Genomic DNA, 16,434 nt, shown 5'->3' with positions numbered 1-16,434 from the left:
AATGATAATGATAATAATAATAATGATAAGAAGAAGAAGAAAAAGAAGAAGACAATTTGATAGGACACAAATACGCTTAAGGCAGAGAAAAAACGGAAAAAAGTTGATTTCTCTTGTGACAAAAAAAAAAAAAAAAAAAAAAAAAAAAAAAAAAAAAGAAAGGAAAGAAAAGAAAAAAAAGAAGAAAAAAAGAGAGAAAAAAGTTATATAATACAATGCAATATAATACAAAACAATACAATAAGACAGACAGAATGACAGGTAGAGACAGAGACAGAAACAAATATTAAAAAAGAAATACAGCGATTTAGAAGGAGAGAGAGGGGGAGAGAGAGAGACTTCAGTTCAGTTCAGTTCACTTCAGTTACTCAAGGAGGCGTCACAGCGTTCGGACAAATCCATCTACGCTACACCACATCTGCGAAGCAGATGCCTGACCAGCAGCGAAACCCAACGCGCTCAGTCAGTCCTTGAGAAAAAAAAGGATACATGAATAAATAGATAAATAGATGTCATCAAATCAATAAATAGATGAATTAGAATAACTAGGTAAACAAATCTAAAGATGAAACGAAATTAAAAAAAAAGATATGTAAGCAGATAGATAAAGATATAAAATGAAAATGTTAAAGAGAGAGAAAGAGACACGCGCGTGCGTGCGCGCGCTCGAACATGCAAATCAGGACGCGCACACCTGCATCTATAATAAGTCATTTCTCCACGCCAACTGGTTTGCGCACAGAATGTTTGCTAATGCACAATACACATGCGCCATAAAACTCACTGCCTGATCTGCCACAGATTGTGATGAAAGGCGATTATGCAGGAAAGCCCCAGCCATTTTCCCAGTACGTATAGTTTTTTTTCCGCCAGATGTCGAACAGAGCTGGAAAGTGACGGTGACAACTGACATGACAACACAATGTTTTGTGGATCTGCTGAAGTTGTTCGATACCTTCGACTCTTTTACGCGAACTGAGCAAAGCAAAAGTGTTGGTAAAAAAAAAAAGAAAAAAAAAAAAAAGGAGGACGACATTCACCCTTGAAATGAGAAATAAATACATAACTTTTTTTCTTTATATATATATATATATATATATATATATATATATATATATATATATAAACTGTTTGTCTATCTGCTTCGCATTCCCTGTCTCTCTCTTCACCCTGTCTCTCCCGCCTGTGAACAAACCATCTTAAGGATCCTGGATTCCCACGCCCCCCTTCTCTGTGTCTCTCACTGTCTCTCTCCATCTCTGTCTCTGTCTCTCTCTCTTATACTCAATTATTCTATTTTTATCTCTCTCTTCTCTTTCATTTGATGTATTTTCTGTCTTTCACAGTCACTTTCGATCTCGTCCACTTACATGGATGGTGAAGAGGGGTGAGTATGGTTTAATGTTTCTTTAAGTCCTGAGTTACGATATATCTCTTTTATTGAATGCTGGAATTCTATCTTTTTGAATATTGAATCTGCAGATTAAGAATATATTTGTATTTGTATTTACAGTTGCATTTCTTTTATCACAACAGATTTCTGTGTGTGAAATTCGGGCTGCTCTCCCCAGGGAGAGCGCGTCGCTATACTACAGCGCCACCCGTCTTTTTTGTTTTTGTTTTTTCTGCGTGCAGTTTTATTTGTTTCTCCTATCGAAGTGGGTTTTTCTACAGAATTTTGCCAGGAAAAACCCTTTTGTTGCCGTGCGTTCTTTTACGTGCTCTAAGCGCATGCTCCACACGGGACCTCGGTTTATCGTCTCATCCAAATGACTAGTGTCCAGACCACCACTCAAGGTCTAGTGGAGGGGGGGAAATATCGGCGGCTGAGCCCTGATTCGAACCAGCCCGCTCAGATTCTCTCGCTTCCTAAGCGGACGCGTTACCTCTAGGCCATCACTCCACTCCAATTGTAACATAATAGTAGTGTTTTTCTTAATATGAAAATATTGTTTCTCACTAGATATGTTACTTTAGAAGATATCATTTTCATTGTGATAAATCGAACCGTGTATTTTACTACTTTGATGTTTATACTAAGCAGGATATGTTTTACTTTTTGATGGACCTTTCAACCTTTGCAATATTCATGTGTACGTCAGACTTAAATGTGGGCTGGGAGAAAGGAAAGAGTGAATGACAAGACTTTGGACACACAGATAGTTTCACATCGGATGAATAAAGCTGTATAGTGTTGTGTCTTCCAGAGAGGAGCTTTTCAGTTCACGCAGTCAGTATGTGTGATGGATCTGGTACCAAAGTTTGCCCACAGCAAACGGTGAGCTGTACTATCGATCGTTTTCTCCACTGCAATGGGAATTCATTTAGAGCTTAGACTTTTGTGAAAGACTATGACACTCAAACTAGGATGCATGATTGCACTGTCTCTTTGTGCTGCCGCCTTTGGGAGCTAGCTGGTCTTTGGAGATCATACCAACGCTGACTTTCCCTAAAGCCCTCTTGGCCGAGAGTGGGAATGTAACTTTGGCAAGACACACTAAACTATAATCAAATTCCAGCCCACATAGTCGCGACAGCAATTGCCCCCCTTACTGTTCCGATGGTCATTGTCGGACACGGCTGACTATCTATAACGTAATTTCAAAGAGCATTCCCTTGGCATCCTAACAATGGCCTCGAGACTTATTTCCATGAAATGCCTGCTACCTTTCGTGTCTGTGAACAAAAGAAAATCCAATAACACCCCTCTGTGATTGATCCCAGCATTCCTTGAATAAAACGTTAGTGAGGGGAAAGGTCAGCGGACTTGCAGTTCTTGCAGACAGACATAAATACAGTCAGACACATTGTGCAGTATTTACTGTACAAACACGTCGGTCTTTTTTCTGTGTCTGCGCACTTTTTACAACTTCAGGAAATTTACAATTTTCTCACACTCTTTCAAGTTTTAGTAGTTTTTTAAAGTTCAGGTCTTGTAGAAATACATCCAACTTTTCAAGGTTCTTTTTCTTACTACTTTAATTGTGCTTTACAAATACTAATACACTTACTTTTATACGTTTCTGATTTTATTTCCTTCAAAACACACTTGAACTGTCTCATATCTATGAATGCAACAAAACTGACGTGTTGATTTCAACTTGATTTCTGTTTTCATCACTGATTGAAATCATATGATTCCACCTCCACCTGTGTGTGTGTGTGTGTGTGTGTGTGTGTGTGTGTGTGTGTGTGTGTGTGTGTGTGTGTGTGTGTGACCATTACTATAATTTTGTAATCACTAAAGATAATAATGCTGAGTTGCAATGCAAAATGAACGCACGCGTGCATGTGTGTGTGTACGTGTGTGTGTATGTAAGTGTGTGCGTGTAATGTATGTCTGTGTGTGTGTTCATGTGTGTGTGTGTGTGTGTGTGTGTGTGTGTGTGTGTGTGTGTGGTGGTGTGTGTGTGTGTGTGTATAACATTCTCCAAAACCAACGTCCCGTTTCCCGCTCTCAGTCTTCTCTTGACATCTGTCACTGAACTATGCATTTCCAGCCAACAACCCCCCCATCCAAAAGACCAGCTGCCTTGAAGGCATTCACGTTTCATTTCTCTCCCATTTCACAGCCATCCCTTTCAGCTTGCAGACCTTCACCCACAACATAACTCTACCGTCACGTTTCATGTCTGTCCCATTGCATCACTTTCACAACGGTCACGTTCCACGCCGCTGATCAAAAGCAACAACACCCTTACAACTGTACACCCCCAGCTCTCACACTGGTCAACATGACTGCTGAATGTTTGTCCAGCCCCTGACATCTCCCTGTGGAGTGTTTGAAGTGGACGGGCTGTGGGCGGTTTACGTCTGGAACTGCCTCTCTGCTGGGCTAAGTATGTGGGCATTGGCCTGGGAGCCGTGGGAGGAAGAGGAGAATAACAAGAAGAGGAAGAAGAACAATGAGAAAAAAAAAGTTGAGGAGGGGGAAGAGGATGAAGGAGGAGGAGAAGGAGTAAGAAGGAGAAGACGAACAAGAACAAAAACAACGAGAAAGGCAAGGCTGACAAGACTCACGTGATACACACTTAACTCTCAACGGTTTTTGACTTTTCATACTTTCTTAGTAATAACTATGCGGCAATTTTAAAATGCTTATAAAATGTGCATTCATGGACCAAACTTGATGTGTTATATATCAATGTCATCAGAATAAAACAAACTTTCAAAGTATGATATCTTTTTAAATGCTTGTGGAACATTGTCATTTTGATGACCTTTGACCTTTGTTGCTAAAATGTAGAAATTGTGAGCATTTTTAATATTTTCACATTCTCACTGAACAAAAAAATTCAAGATACTGAGTTCAAGCTCACAATTTTAACTTTTATTTCATACAACAACCTTGTATACAATTTGAAAAAAAGCACGCATGCACACACACACACACACACACACACACACACACACACACACACACACACACACACAGTCATATGAAAAATACATAGATCATGGGCACACACAATAATAACCAGCCAGCATCAATACAGTTCGTACAATTGCTCAGTTTGTCTTGAATCATCATAGCGAAGCACTTGCTCGTCTGCAAGCTGAAAATGGGTCAGTCTGCTAGATCCAGCATGTGATGTGTCGAAGCAGAATTACATGTGTATATCTTATTGATGGTCAAATGATCAATGAGACACATAAAAAAAAAACCGACAAATAATTTTCAGTGACCAGTTTTCATCGTCGGTGATATTTTTAGTTAACTGAGATCGAATGATGAAAACGAAACACTCACGCATGGCGTCGTCTGCTATGGTCAGGAATCGACGAAGGGAGATAGGGTCTTCATCTGTATCACTGTCAGACATGGCATCCTGTAGCTCCCAGGTCTTTTCATCGGAGCTATCGAAGGCTTAGTTTTTTCCGAGAAAGAGTCGTGTGAAGACATATTGCAGGAAAAGTTGGCGAGCACATGCTGGGTTTAAATGTCAAAATTCAAGATGGCATTGGAAACAAAAGCATGTGGTGACCTCCTTTCGCATAGATTCCGGACAATAATTCTTTAAAATAATACTAAAAAAAACCTGAATGCGTCTGTTAGGTTTATTTTAGTGAATAATTACTTTTATTAACAAACAGGTGTTTTTATATATGATAATTTCTGAAAATTCTCCATCGAACACCAGTGATCGAAATTCAAGGGGGAAAAAGTGCACGAAAATAAAGAAAAACAAAACAAAACAAAACAAAAACTTAAAAAAATCAAAATAATATTTGCTGTAATGTGTTCTCTATTCGTTATCATATATGCAGCTTCGCGAAAAAAAGAAAAAAAAAAAAGAAGAAAAAAAAAAAAAGCTTCAATGCAGATTCGAACCACTGATGTTTGGCTCGAGACCGAGTGATTTCACCCATTGCGTTAACGCGGGTTCGATGCTGACGTTCAAAACTTATTATTTGAGCATGTTCTTTTAGCGGAATGAATCAACAGCGGCAATCGAAGTCCAAACGCGGTTTAAATCATGTTATTTTGGTATATCTCAGGCATCAAAATTAATTCTTTCAAGTCCGAGGTAAAGGAGACGTTCACATCACCTCAACAACACTGCAATATATGTCCGTTTTTGTAGATCTGCAGAGATCCGCGTTCCACAAGCTTTGTCTTTCCACTCACTGAGAAACAACACCTTCCATTCAATATCTTTTTTCTGTTCATTCTAGTTAATTCAGTATCCACATTAAAACATTCATATGCAGTAAACACGTAGATAAATATTTAAGAAATTATTTTAATTCGGCGGTAAAGGAGACGCCAGGCTCTGCAACATGTTTTGTCAAGATCTGCACTGACCAGTGCCGTGTAGACGAGGCAGTGAAACCGTCGATTCAAATTTTCTTTTCTGTTCATTCTAGTTTATTCAGTGTCCGCTTTAGAATTAGAATATTCATAAGCAGTAAACACGTCAACAATGCAGTTACTGTCACTGTATGTGTTCTGTCCAGAATGCGTACTTCTTTGGTTTTAATTGCGAACAAGAAAAAAACGAGGTCATGGCGTATTGTCATCAGACAATCGGGTGGTTGCAAAGGGGTAACAGTGGTTTTCGGAATGCGGAACGAAATCAACGAAATAAATTGTTAAAGATTCAGAAATACAGCTAAATTCGGGAGACTTACAACCTATTATTGGTATGACTGTAAAAATTGTTTTCCTACTATTTTTAAGGCCAAAGTTGGTATTGGCAGACAAAGTATTTCCAGAGAAAATGGCAATGTTAAAGTTTACCACGGACACACAGCTACACAAACACACAAACAGAGACAACCCAACACCGGGTTAGACTCACTTTGCTTACACAAGTGAGTCAATAAAAATATGGCAGAGGAGGAGGAAGAAGAAGAAAAGAAGAAGAAAAGAAGACACCGTCGATACATCTTTTGCGATGACAGCATTGTTTCAGACAGCAAACAGTGCAGGAGGAAATTAAAAACAAACAAACAAAACAAAATAAAACAAAAACAAACAAAAACCAAACAAAAACCAAACAAAAACAAAACAAACAAACAAACAAACAAAAACAACAGCAGCAAAGCATCAGCAATGAGCTGGCGAATGTAATGACATGGTGTTCAGGCTGTTGTTGGATCGTGTTTCTGTGTTTATTTGTTTGTTTATCTGCGTAGACGTAATGTGGGCTCCATTCCATTAGAGCTAAATGTGTTTCGTTTATTTCTTCTTCTTTCTTTCTTTATTCATTTCATTCTTTCATGTAAAGCATTTATACATGAGCATTTCCTTATTTTCCTTTACTTCAACTCATTAAGGTCTTGTCGTTTTCTTTCTCTCATGCAAAGTTTTCTTTTCTGAAAGAATGAAATCTGCGACGTTTCCAATCTTTCTTCTTCAAGAGTGCGTGCCACGGAGTTCAGGATCACTGTGCCAGAATCTGATTTTCCTGACAACTGCAGTTCCATAACAGGGAGAATAAAATTATTTCATTACATCTCTGTCCCTCTGTCTGTCTGTCTGTCTGTCTCTCTCTCCACGCCTCTCTCTGTCTCTCTCTTTTGGCCTGTCTGAATGTCCACCTGTCTAACTCTTCCGTTCATTTTTTTTCCTGGTTCACAGACGAAATGAGTTAATGAAAGATCAGATTCAATGAAATAAGTATTACTGCTACTATCAATGGCTACTGCATAATAACTGCTACTGTCACGAGAACTATAAAACCCTCAGCTGCTGTTTATTGCTCCCTCCGTTATTATTGTTATGCTGGTGCTACTGGTATAGATGGTAATTATGATTATGAACAACGAAATACTGAAACTGCTCGAAGGCATGTGCTATGCAACAAAGACTGCGTTCATAATCAACCTGATAAAAAAATCATGGCAGAAGGATGGAAAGAGGACAAGAGAGGGACAGAATGATGGACAGAGTGAAAAAGGCAAAGATATAAAGGCAAATGATGAGAAATCAACTATCCATTTAAGCAATTGATCCATCTCTCAAATGCAAATATATAAAGGCAAATAATAACAAATCAAATACCCATTCAAACAAATGATTAAATTGACAATAGTAACACATCAATTGTCCATTCAAACAATCTATCAATCTGTCTGAGGATATATCAATCCAGTAAGTATACTAGCTGCCAGATGATTCAATCAATTAGCCAGTCAGTCAACCACTAAATCAATCGAATAAGTAGCTGTCAAGAAGACTCCTGCTGGGAAGACGATCAGAAGGTAAGAAAAAATGGAATGGATGCAAGGAGGCTTACTGTCATGCCACAGACTTCAATTTTCCACCAAGCAGCCCTACATGACAAGGAAAAAAAGGTACAAGGTAGCGAAATTCTGCTAAGCCGGATGAAGTCCTGAAAAAAAGACGAAAAAATGCAGTTAGTACCTTTGTCCCAGCGAGGCTTCGCCAGTGGACAAAACACGATTGTCCTTGTCCATGATACAGGCAGAAAAGATTGCCTCTATGCCCTCCCTCATACAAGATGTCAGGTCTGTCAATTTTCTTCTCTTTGGCAACCAGCGTATCGTGCTCTTTGTCTCTTGGTCTTTATCAGTTCTTCTTTGCTCTGTCTGTCGCTTTTTTCTGTTCTCTCTCTCTGTCTCTGTCTGTCTGGCGGTCTGTCTGTCTTTCTCTGTCTCTGTCTGTCTGTCTGTCTCTGCCCCTATCTCTCTCTGTCTCTGTTTGTTACTCACTCACTCTCTGTATAAGTCTTTGTCTGTCTGTATGTCTGTCTCTGTCTGTCTGTCTCTCTTTCCACACGTATGTTCTCCTGCCTCCTCACTCTTTATCACTTGTCATCTGTCTAACCCTGCCTATGTTACTGTTATCGTATAACAAAATAAATTTATGAATTATTCGCATGTCCGTATCAGCTACCTTTCAAGCCTCTACTTTAAGTTATGCAACCTATTTACACACACGCATACGCAGTTTTCTTCCAGTGGTGAAAATAAGATGGGCAATATTGCAGGACCATTCTAAGTACTTAAAACTGCTCCATTTCCTTCGATCTTTCTTCCTGTTTAACATCTTTAAAAAAAAGATTAAACAGACGCCACATTGGTGTTTACGAGAAAACTAATTAATAAAATAAAACTATTCCGAATATTCATTCATTGCCCGTTTGTTTATCCACAATTTAGCCAGTCTTTCAGACCAGATGAGTTGTATAAAAAAAACAACAACAACAGTAGCATACTGGACATAAAAAACAATAAACAAAATATACACCATCTGTGCAGATGACCGATAATGCATTGTCATCATCATCGTCCTCATTCATCATCAATATTGAATAGAATAAATTGTCCCAAATTCCTTGGCTTTTCATTATCTGCTCTCGTGGCAACCTCAATTTCAACTCCACACCCATTTCGACCCCCTCCAATTCGTGCTTTAATTGAGTCCTGTCAAAGTCTTTGGTGTCGGCAGATTCACGGGGTGCTGTCGCTGGAAGGAACTGGTGGCAGTCTCTGCTCTGGAGAAGACGCTCACTCTGTCTGAATCTGCGACTAAGCAATTATCGTCGTCATTTGGGGGCTTGGTCGGTAGTTTCCAGTGTATGTGGAATCAGAGCAACCACTAATAAACACCACGGAAGTGACAGTAACGGTGCAGGGACTCCTTTCCGTGTGGCCTCCTGGCAGCTTAACATTTATATTTCCCAGTGGAATTCCGATGCTAGGACTGCTACGGACGAGGCCAGATGTGGCCGTGTATGGGGTCTCGGAATGAGCGTGTGGGAATAACGCCACTGGAACAGCACATATGAATGGTCAGCAAAAAGGAAAAAAAAAGAAGAAAAAAAGACTAGTAAAATGGCGTAATTGGGCCTAACATCTGAGCCTGACGTTTCCCATTTCCATTAACTGTGGGAACGCAAGGAGCGAGGGATGGGGGATGACCCTCTCCAGCACGTTTTCTTTGATCTCACGGCATAGCTTTTCCGTATTATATGGCATGACCAAAAAAATGTGCACAAGCTGTCACTCTGTTTGCAAACAGCGCAACACACACACACACACACACACACACACACACACACACACACACACACACCAAAATAGATAAAAACAACAACAAAAAACAAGAACAACATAAGCAAAAAAAGAAAATCCCAATGTTGTATTCATAAGTTTAGTGCTAACGATATGCTTTTTTTTTCCTTCTGTGCTGTTTGCAATCTGGAGTACAACTGGTGTAGCAACTTCTTCTTCTTCATCATAATCTTCTTCTTCTTCTTCACCACCACCATCAGTATCATCAAATTCTTCTTCTTCCTCTTCTGCTCCCCCTCCTCCTCCTCCCACGGCTCTCAGGCCAATGCCCACATACTCAGCCCAGCAGAAAGGCAGTTCGAGACGTAAACCACCCACAGCCCGTCCACTTCACACACTCCACAGGGAGATGTCAGGGGCTGGACAAACATTCAGCAGGCATGTTGACCAGTGTGAGAGCTGGGGGTGTACAGTTGTAAGGGTGTTGTTGCTTTTGATCAGTGGCGTGGAACGTGAATGTTGTGAAAGTGATGCAATGGGACAGACATGAAACGTGAAGGTAGAGTGTTGTTGTGGGTGAAGGTTTGCAGGCTGAAAGGGATGGTTTCGGATTGACTGGATGACGTTCATGAAAAAAAAAAAATATCCAGACTTAGAAAGTCAGTGCACTGGAACTATTGCTTGGGAAAAACAAAAAACAAAAAACAAAACATTCAGCAGGCATGTTGACCAGTGTGAGAGCTGGGGGTGTACAGTTGTAAGGGTGTTGTTGCTTTTGATCAGTGGCGTGGAACGTGAATGTTGTGAAAGTGATGCAATGGGACAGACATGAAACGTGAAGGTAGAGTGTTGTTGTGGGTGAAGGTTTGCAGGCTGAAAGGGATGGTTTCGGATTGACTGGATGACGTTCATGGAAAAAAAAATATCCAGACTTAGAAAGTCAGTGCATTGGAACTATTGCTTGGGGAAAAAAAAATCAGCTGACCTTTTCCTGACAAATTGCTTCTTGTGTTTAATCTCATTACAACTGAAGAGATTTGTTTTTAGATGAAAAGTTAAGTTAGTGAAAGGGAGGTTTCAGGCTATAGAACGGTATCAAGGGAATCCTCTTTGAAATAGGTCTCCTAATACATGCTGGGTGAACTTGCAATTTACTCTCCAGATGATGTTGTTGGACGAAATGAAGTGTGAATGTGATGAGTAAAAATAACATTAACGTATATATAGCTAAAAAAAAAAGAATGTTTATTTGGACTGTTTGAAAAGCTAACATGATATTCAATGTTTGCTTAGAGAGGCATAGAGAACGAATAAATGACTAAAAGAATAATAAAATGAATGAATGAAAATATTCATGTTTCATTTGTGGAGAAAATTTTACTCAGTGGCCAACGTACACAGCATGAAGTGCACATGTCTGAGAATAGTGTAGAAAAGGGAAGATAGAATAAAAAGATAGAGATACACAGATAGACGGGAAAGATAGAGAACATGTATGTTTGTATGTATATGTACACTCATGCATATCGGAAAATATGTGTGTGTGTGTGTGTGTGTGTGTGTGTGTGTGTGTGTGTGTGTGTGTGTGTGTGTGTGTGTGTGTGTGTGTGTGTGACTATATCCTTGTGTGTGTCTGTGCGTGCGTGGGTGTGCGCGCGTATCTGCATGTCAGTGTCGTTGGGTTTCCGCCCCGTTCGTTTGCAAACAGAGCGCCAGCTTGAGCACACACACACACACACACACACACACACACACACACACACACACACACACACACACACACACACACACACACACACACACACACACACACACACACACACACACACACACACACACACACACACACACACACACACACACACATGCGTATAGCATAAAACCTGCCACCTAAATTATCGCAGTCTGTGATGAAAGGTGATTTATCAGAGAGCATCAGCCATTTCTCCTTCCATGCGCATGGTGTAGGATTTCGGGATACCAAATTGCTACAAAGATTTCAGCCATTCTATGTAGAGTACCGGCAGCTAACGGCTACCTTCATCGCGGAGACAGGGATGTCCATCCAGCGAACGAGAAGCAGAAGATTTGGCCATTGATCGAACAGTTCATGCCTTTTACTGATCAATTGAGAACGCATTTCAGAACTGACATTTTGACGCGCCCGATCCGTTGACCTTTTACGAAACAGGCGTTTTGATTTCTCGTCAGTGAATATTTGGTATTGACAGCCTATGACTTGATACACACTTGTTTACAATTCTATTTCCTGCAAAAGAAAAAAAAACAACAACAAATGTAGTCAGTGCAGCGAGCTATGAACGTGTACTCTTTTGTGTCTGGGTATATGTGTATATATATATATATATATATATATATATATACATATATATATATATATATGTGTGTGTGTGTGTGTGTGTGTGTGTGTGTGTGTGTGTGTGTGTGTGCACGCGCGCGCGCAGATATTATATATATATATATATATATATATACGGCTCGCCTAGAACCCTGATCTCTGGTGTACACTGGATCAGAGATCCAACGCGCAACCGACGCTGCCTCCAACTGATGAGGTGTGTGCATGGCTGTAAATAGCACAGGAAGCGCAAACACACGGTGATGCATTGGGTGAGGTACACACAGCCCTCCAAGGGCTTCCTGGTTGTCGCCCTGTGTGGTTTTATGACGTCACCACAGGCGTACACACGGCGTCCTGCCCCCACCACATCCCCCGCGCCCCCAGAGCCCCCCCACCCCCACCCCTGCCTCTCTCTCCCACCGTCTATCTCGCTGACTTAGCCGCGTCCCTTTAAGGACTTCATGAGAGCGCCAATGGGTGACTTTGATTGGAGAAGCTGCAGATTGATAAGTTAAAGTATTTTTTCCTCCTAGCGGAGTATTACGATTTGGGTTTCCTTTCAAAATCTCTGTCTCTGTCTGTCTCTTTCTCTGTGTCTCTGTTTCTGTCTCTCTCTCTCAGCAAAAATTCTAGCAAGCACAACAAGCAAACAACTATTCAACATCACAAACTCGCTTCTTGGCAAAGCAAAAACATCACGCATTCCAACAATCTATACCAGAACTCTCGCAGAAATTTGCAGACTTTTTTTTTTTTTTTTTTTTTTTACAAATAAGATGACGATAATACGCCATAATCTTGACTCTGTTGTTCCCTTGGTTACACCAACAGCTGATCGTGTTTACAAAGGTCATTGTCCGCTCCGGTGTGATCCTGTTGTTGAACAAACTGTAAAGAAAATCTGTTTAAATGCAGTGCAAAAGTCCTGTGAAATCGACCCCATCCCCTCAGCTGTTTTCCTTGATTGTCATGATGTCCTGCTTCCGTACATCACTCATATTATCAATGATTCACTTATGTCTAGTTGCTTTCCGTCTGTTTTTAAACAGTTGTCAATTCTACACTAAAATTATTTCATTACATCTCTGTCTGTATGTCTGTCTATCTCGGTGTGGTTTAGCTTTGGGTGCATGTTTTGTTGTGGAGAGGCTGTTTGCCGTGTGTGTGTGTGGCGGGGTGCTGGTGAGCGTCCGTGCGTTTGTGTGTGTGTGTGTGTGTGTGTGCCTTAGTGCGTGTTGCAGGGATGCGTTTTCTGGAGGGCGCCATGGGTGAGTGGGTGGGTGGGTGGGTGGTTTCCAATGTTCAGTTGCGTGAGTGTTTTCTGGCACGTGCTTCCGTGTGTGTATGTTGGGGGGGGGGGGGGGGGGGGGGTGGGTGGTGGTGGAGAGGAGTATTGATGGGGAGGCGGGGAGTGAGGAACGAAATGTAAAGTGCTTTGAGCAGTATTTCTGGAGAAACGCGCTATATAAATGTCCATTATTATCATTACATATATCTATATATATATATATATATATATATATATATATATATATATATACATATATATTATATGGGCACACACACACACACACACACACACACACTATATATATACATATATATATATATATATATATATATATATATACATACATAGAGAGAGACAGAGACAGAGACAGCGAGAGATTACTGTTTGTTGCCTCCCACTTTGGTTTGGAAATGATTTACAGTTATGGTGGATCTCTCTCTCTCTCTCTGTGTGTGTGTGTGTGTGTGTGTGTGTGTGTGTGTGTGTGTGTGTGTATTCGAGCGCACGCGTACGTGCTTACGTGTGCGTCTTTTTGTGTGCATGTGGGCTTGTGATATAAACTTTCCTTTCTATGTACGGGGAAAAAAACATCTAAAAAGGTGTTAAGCTCTCTGATGGAAGCTATGTATAAACCGAGGCCTCGTTTCATTTTCCACATCTAATAATGCCCATTAGAAATCTGCGCCGATATATTTGTTTTTAGAATGAAGGAGATAATTAACAGCATCGACATTTTCCCCCTCTTCCGTTCAACCTCTTCTATTCTCAAGTTCTTTCAGAATTACGTTTTTGAACAGCGCTTTTGGCGGAAAGAGAAGGCACTGAAAGCGTTGTGGAAAAGATATTTTTTTCTTCGTCCTTTCAATTAAGTGACATTTAATCTTCATCTCTTAAAAAGAAAGAAAGAAAGAGTGTGGTTACATTTTCCATTTCTAATTGCTTTTTCTTCAGAAATTTTCGTGTGTCTTGCATTAACATGACAGTGAATGCATTGTTCTGAACTTGAGACAAGGCATTGAAATCATGGAACAAAATGAATCAGTTATTTCTGTTTCTTTTCTCTGTTATCATTAAGCGCTTGTTTTTGCTGTTGTATTTTTTTTCAAACTGCTTTCCTACACGTTTCCAATTTCTCTCTTTGTGTTTTTTTCCGTTTGTATCGTACTCCAGTTGAATGTTTCCCTCCACTGTGGGCACTTTCTCTACAAGGCATATGTCTTGTGGATGGTCAGGGATAATATGGAATCACACTGCTTTGCCTTCTGTTTAGAAATAGGATTAGGCTCATTTGGAACCGTTTCAACTCAGCTGACCAGAGGAGAGAGGAAGAGAGAGAGAGAGAGAGGTGGGGGGGGGGGGGCTTTCTGACGCTTTGACACTTTAATGTCATTGGCCATGAGGTCCTTATGACATGGGTGAATGCATCAAGATACTTTCATTTTTATTACAAGCCATTATAGTAAACGAATGGAATGGTGAAAGCAAATAATGAAGCAAAACAACGTTCCTTCTTTGAAGAAAAATGATAGCATAAAACAAAAGAAAGATCCTTCTTTGCAGAAAAAAATGATAGTAACCAACAGGCCACCCAACACATAATGACTCCTTACAATCATCTACCAATGCACCATGCAACATATTCCAACACTGGCTACAGAAGAAAATTGTTAAACCTATCTGACCACGCAGTTATGTTTGTTGTGCTTTTTGCCTAATCCCCATAGCTTCTGATACAGATTTTGCTATCGAGATTATCACCTCGTGATCTTCTAATGTTAACACTTTGAAGAGGTCCTTTCTTTTTGTAAATTCTTTTTACATAAACCACACACTTACGTCTCAAATCACCATATGGTTCACAATCAAACATAAAATGAACTTCATCATTAACTGTGGAGTTACACAAAGGACATGGATAATTTGTCATTAAAGCCAAGAGTACTTAATCTAAATGGGCAAGCACTGTACGATGTCATTTATTCATAACAGTTAGGAATTTTTCAGCTTGAGATATACTTTTAAATGAATGGAACCAGCTGTACGTATCATTATTTTCTATGTCTGAATGCCAATTTTGTTGAAACATATCAAGCAGTCTGGATTTGAATTCTGAAATAAAAGTTTGCTCATACCCCACACCTTGACACATCCACACAGTGGCAAAACCATTTTCTGACAAAACGTTTCTCACACAAGAAGCCCAATTTTCTTTTCCATTCTCTATCTGGGATAACATCATATCATATGTCTGTTTACAAAGCCTACTCTGGGGCAATTTCAGCAGTTTAAGCCAATACTTAATATACTTTACATATGTTTTCACATACAAAGGATACCATACATATGTTTGTTTGAGGCATGTACTAGAACACATAGAAAACGTTTCACTGCAAAAGTACGTACTCTCTCCATCTGCTCATTTTTGTGTAATCCCCAAATTTCAGCTGCATATATAAGTATCGGTTCAATTTGGAAATCAAATATTCTCCAGAACACATTAATATCAATACACTTTAACTGCCGCGTTGTCTTAAGTATTTCCAGTATACCTTTTCTTACCTTTACGACAGGTTTCGTCCCATGCCAAGTTGGTTGTAAACAATAACCCTTCGTACTTGTAAGAATTCACAACTTTCAGTTCTACATTTTCATAATATCATTTCGCACAGGTAGACAAGTGACCTCCCTACGAAAAATAATATATTTTGTTTTTATCAAGGTTAACGGTTAAGCACAAGGATCTGCTTCCTGTTTTAACGTATTAAACTGGTTTTGAAGTCCCAGATTGTTCCAGACAGTAGGATCATATCATCAGGAAATATTAACAAAACTATTTCGACAGCATTTGGGATCATTTGAATATGTCTACTAATTCATTAACAATAAAAAAAAAAGATAGAAAAAGAAAAAAAAGATAACATATCTGAGCTCAACATACATTCAGATTTTTCTTTTGCTTTTAACACCATCCAACCTCATCTGATGGCACTGAAGCTTTTTTCCCTTAATCTCAGTTCAAAGCTCGTTCAATCCCAAAACTATTCAGAGTTTTTATCGCTGCTTCATTGATTCAGCTTTAACTTTCTCGTTTATCTGCTGGTATGGAACTTTAAACGTGAAGAACAAGAACATACTGAGTAAAACTGTAAATGTGTCGAGCAAAATAGATGGTGTCAAACGAGAACCTTTGAATGAGTTGTGCAAATGACGGATGAAACAAAAATCAACACAGGTCAAAAGCGATGACAGCTGAAAACTATCAAAATATCATGAACTCTTACCTTCAGGAAAACGATAC

Source organism: Babylonia areolata, chromosome 18, assembly GCF_041734735.1.
Source record: "Babylonia areolata isolate BAREFJ2019XMU chromosome 18, ASM4173473v1, whole genome shotgun sequence".
In the NCBI taxonomy this organism is placed as follows: domain Eukaryota; kingdom Metazoa; phylum Mollusca; class Gastropoda; order Neogastropoda; family Buccinidae; genus Babylonia; species Babylonia areolata.
The sequence above is the reverse complement of the archived record's forward strand: the minus strand, read 5'-3'. Positions refer to the sequence as shown.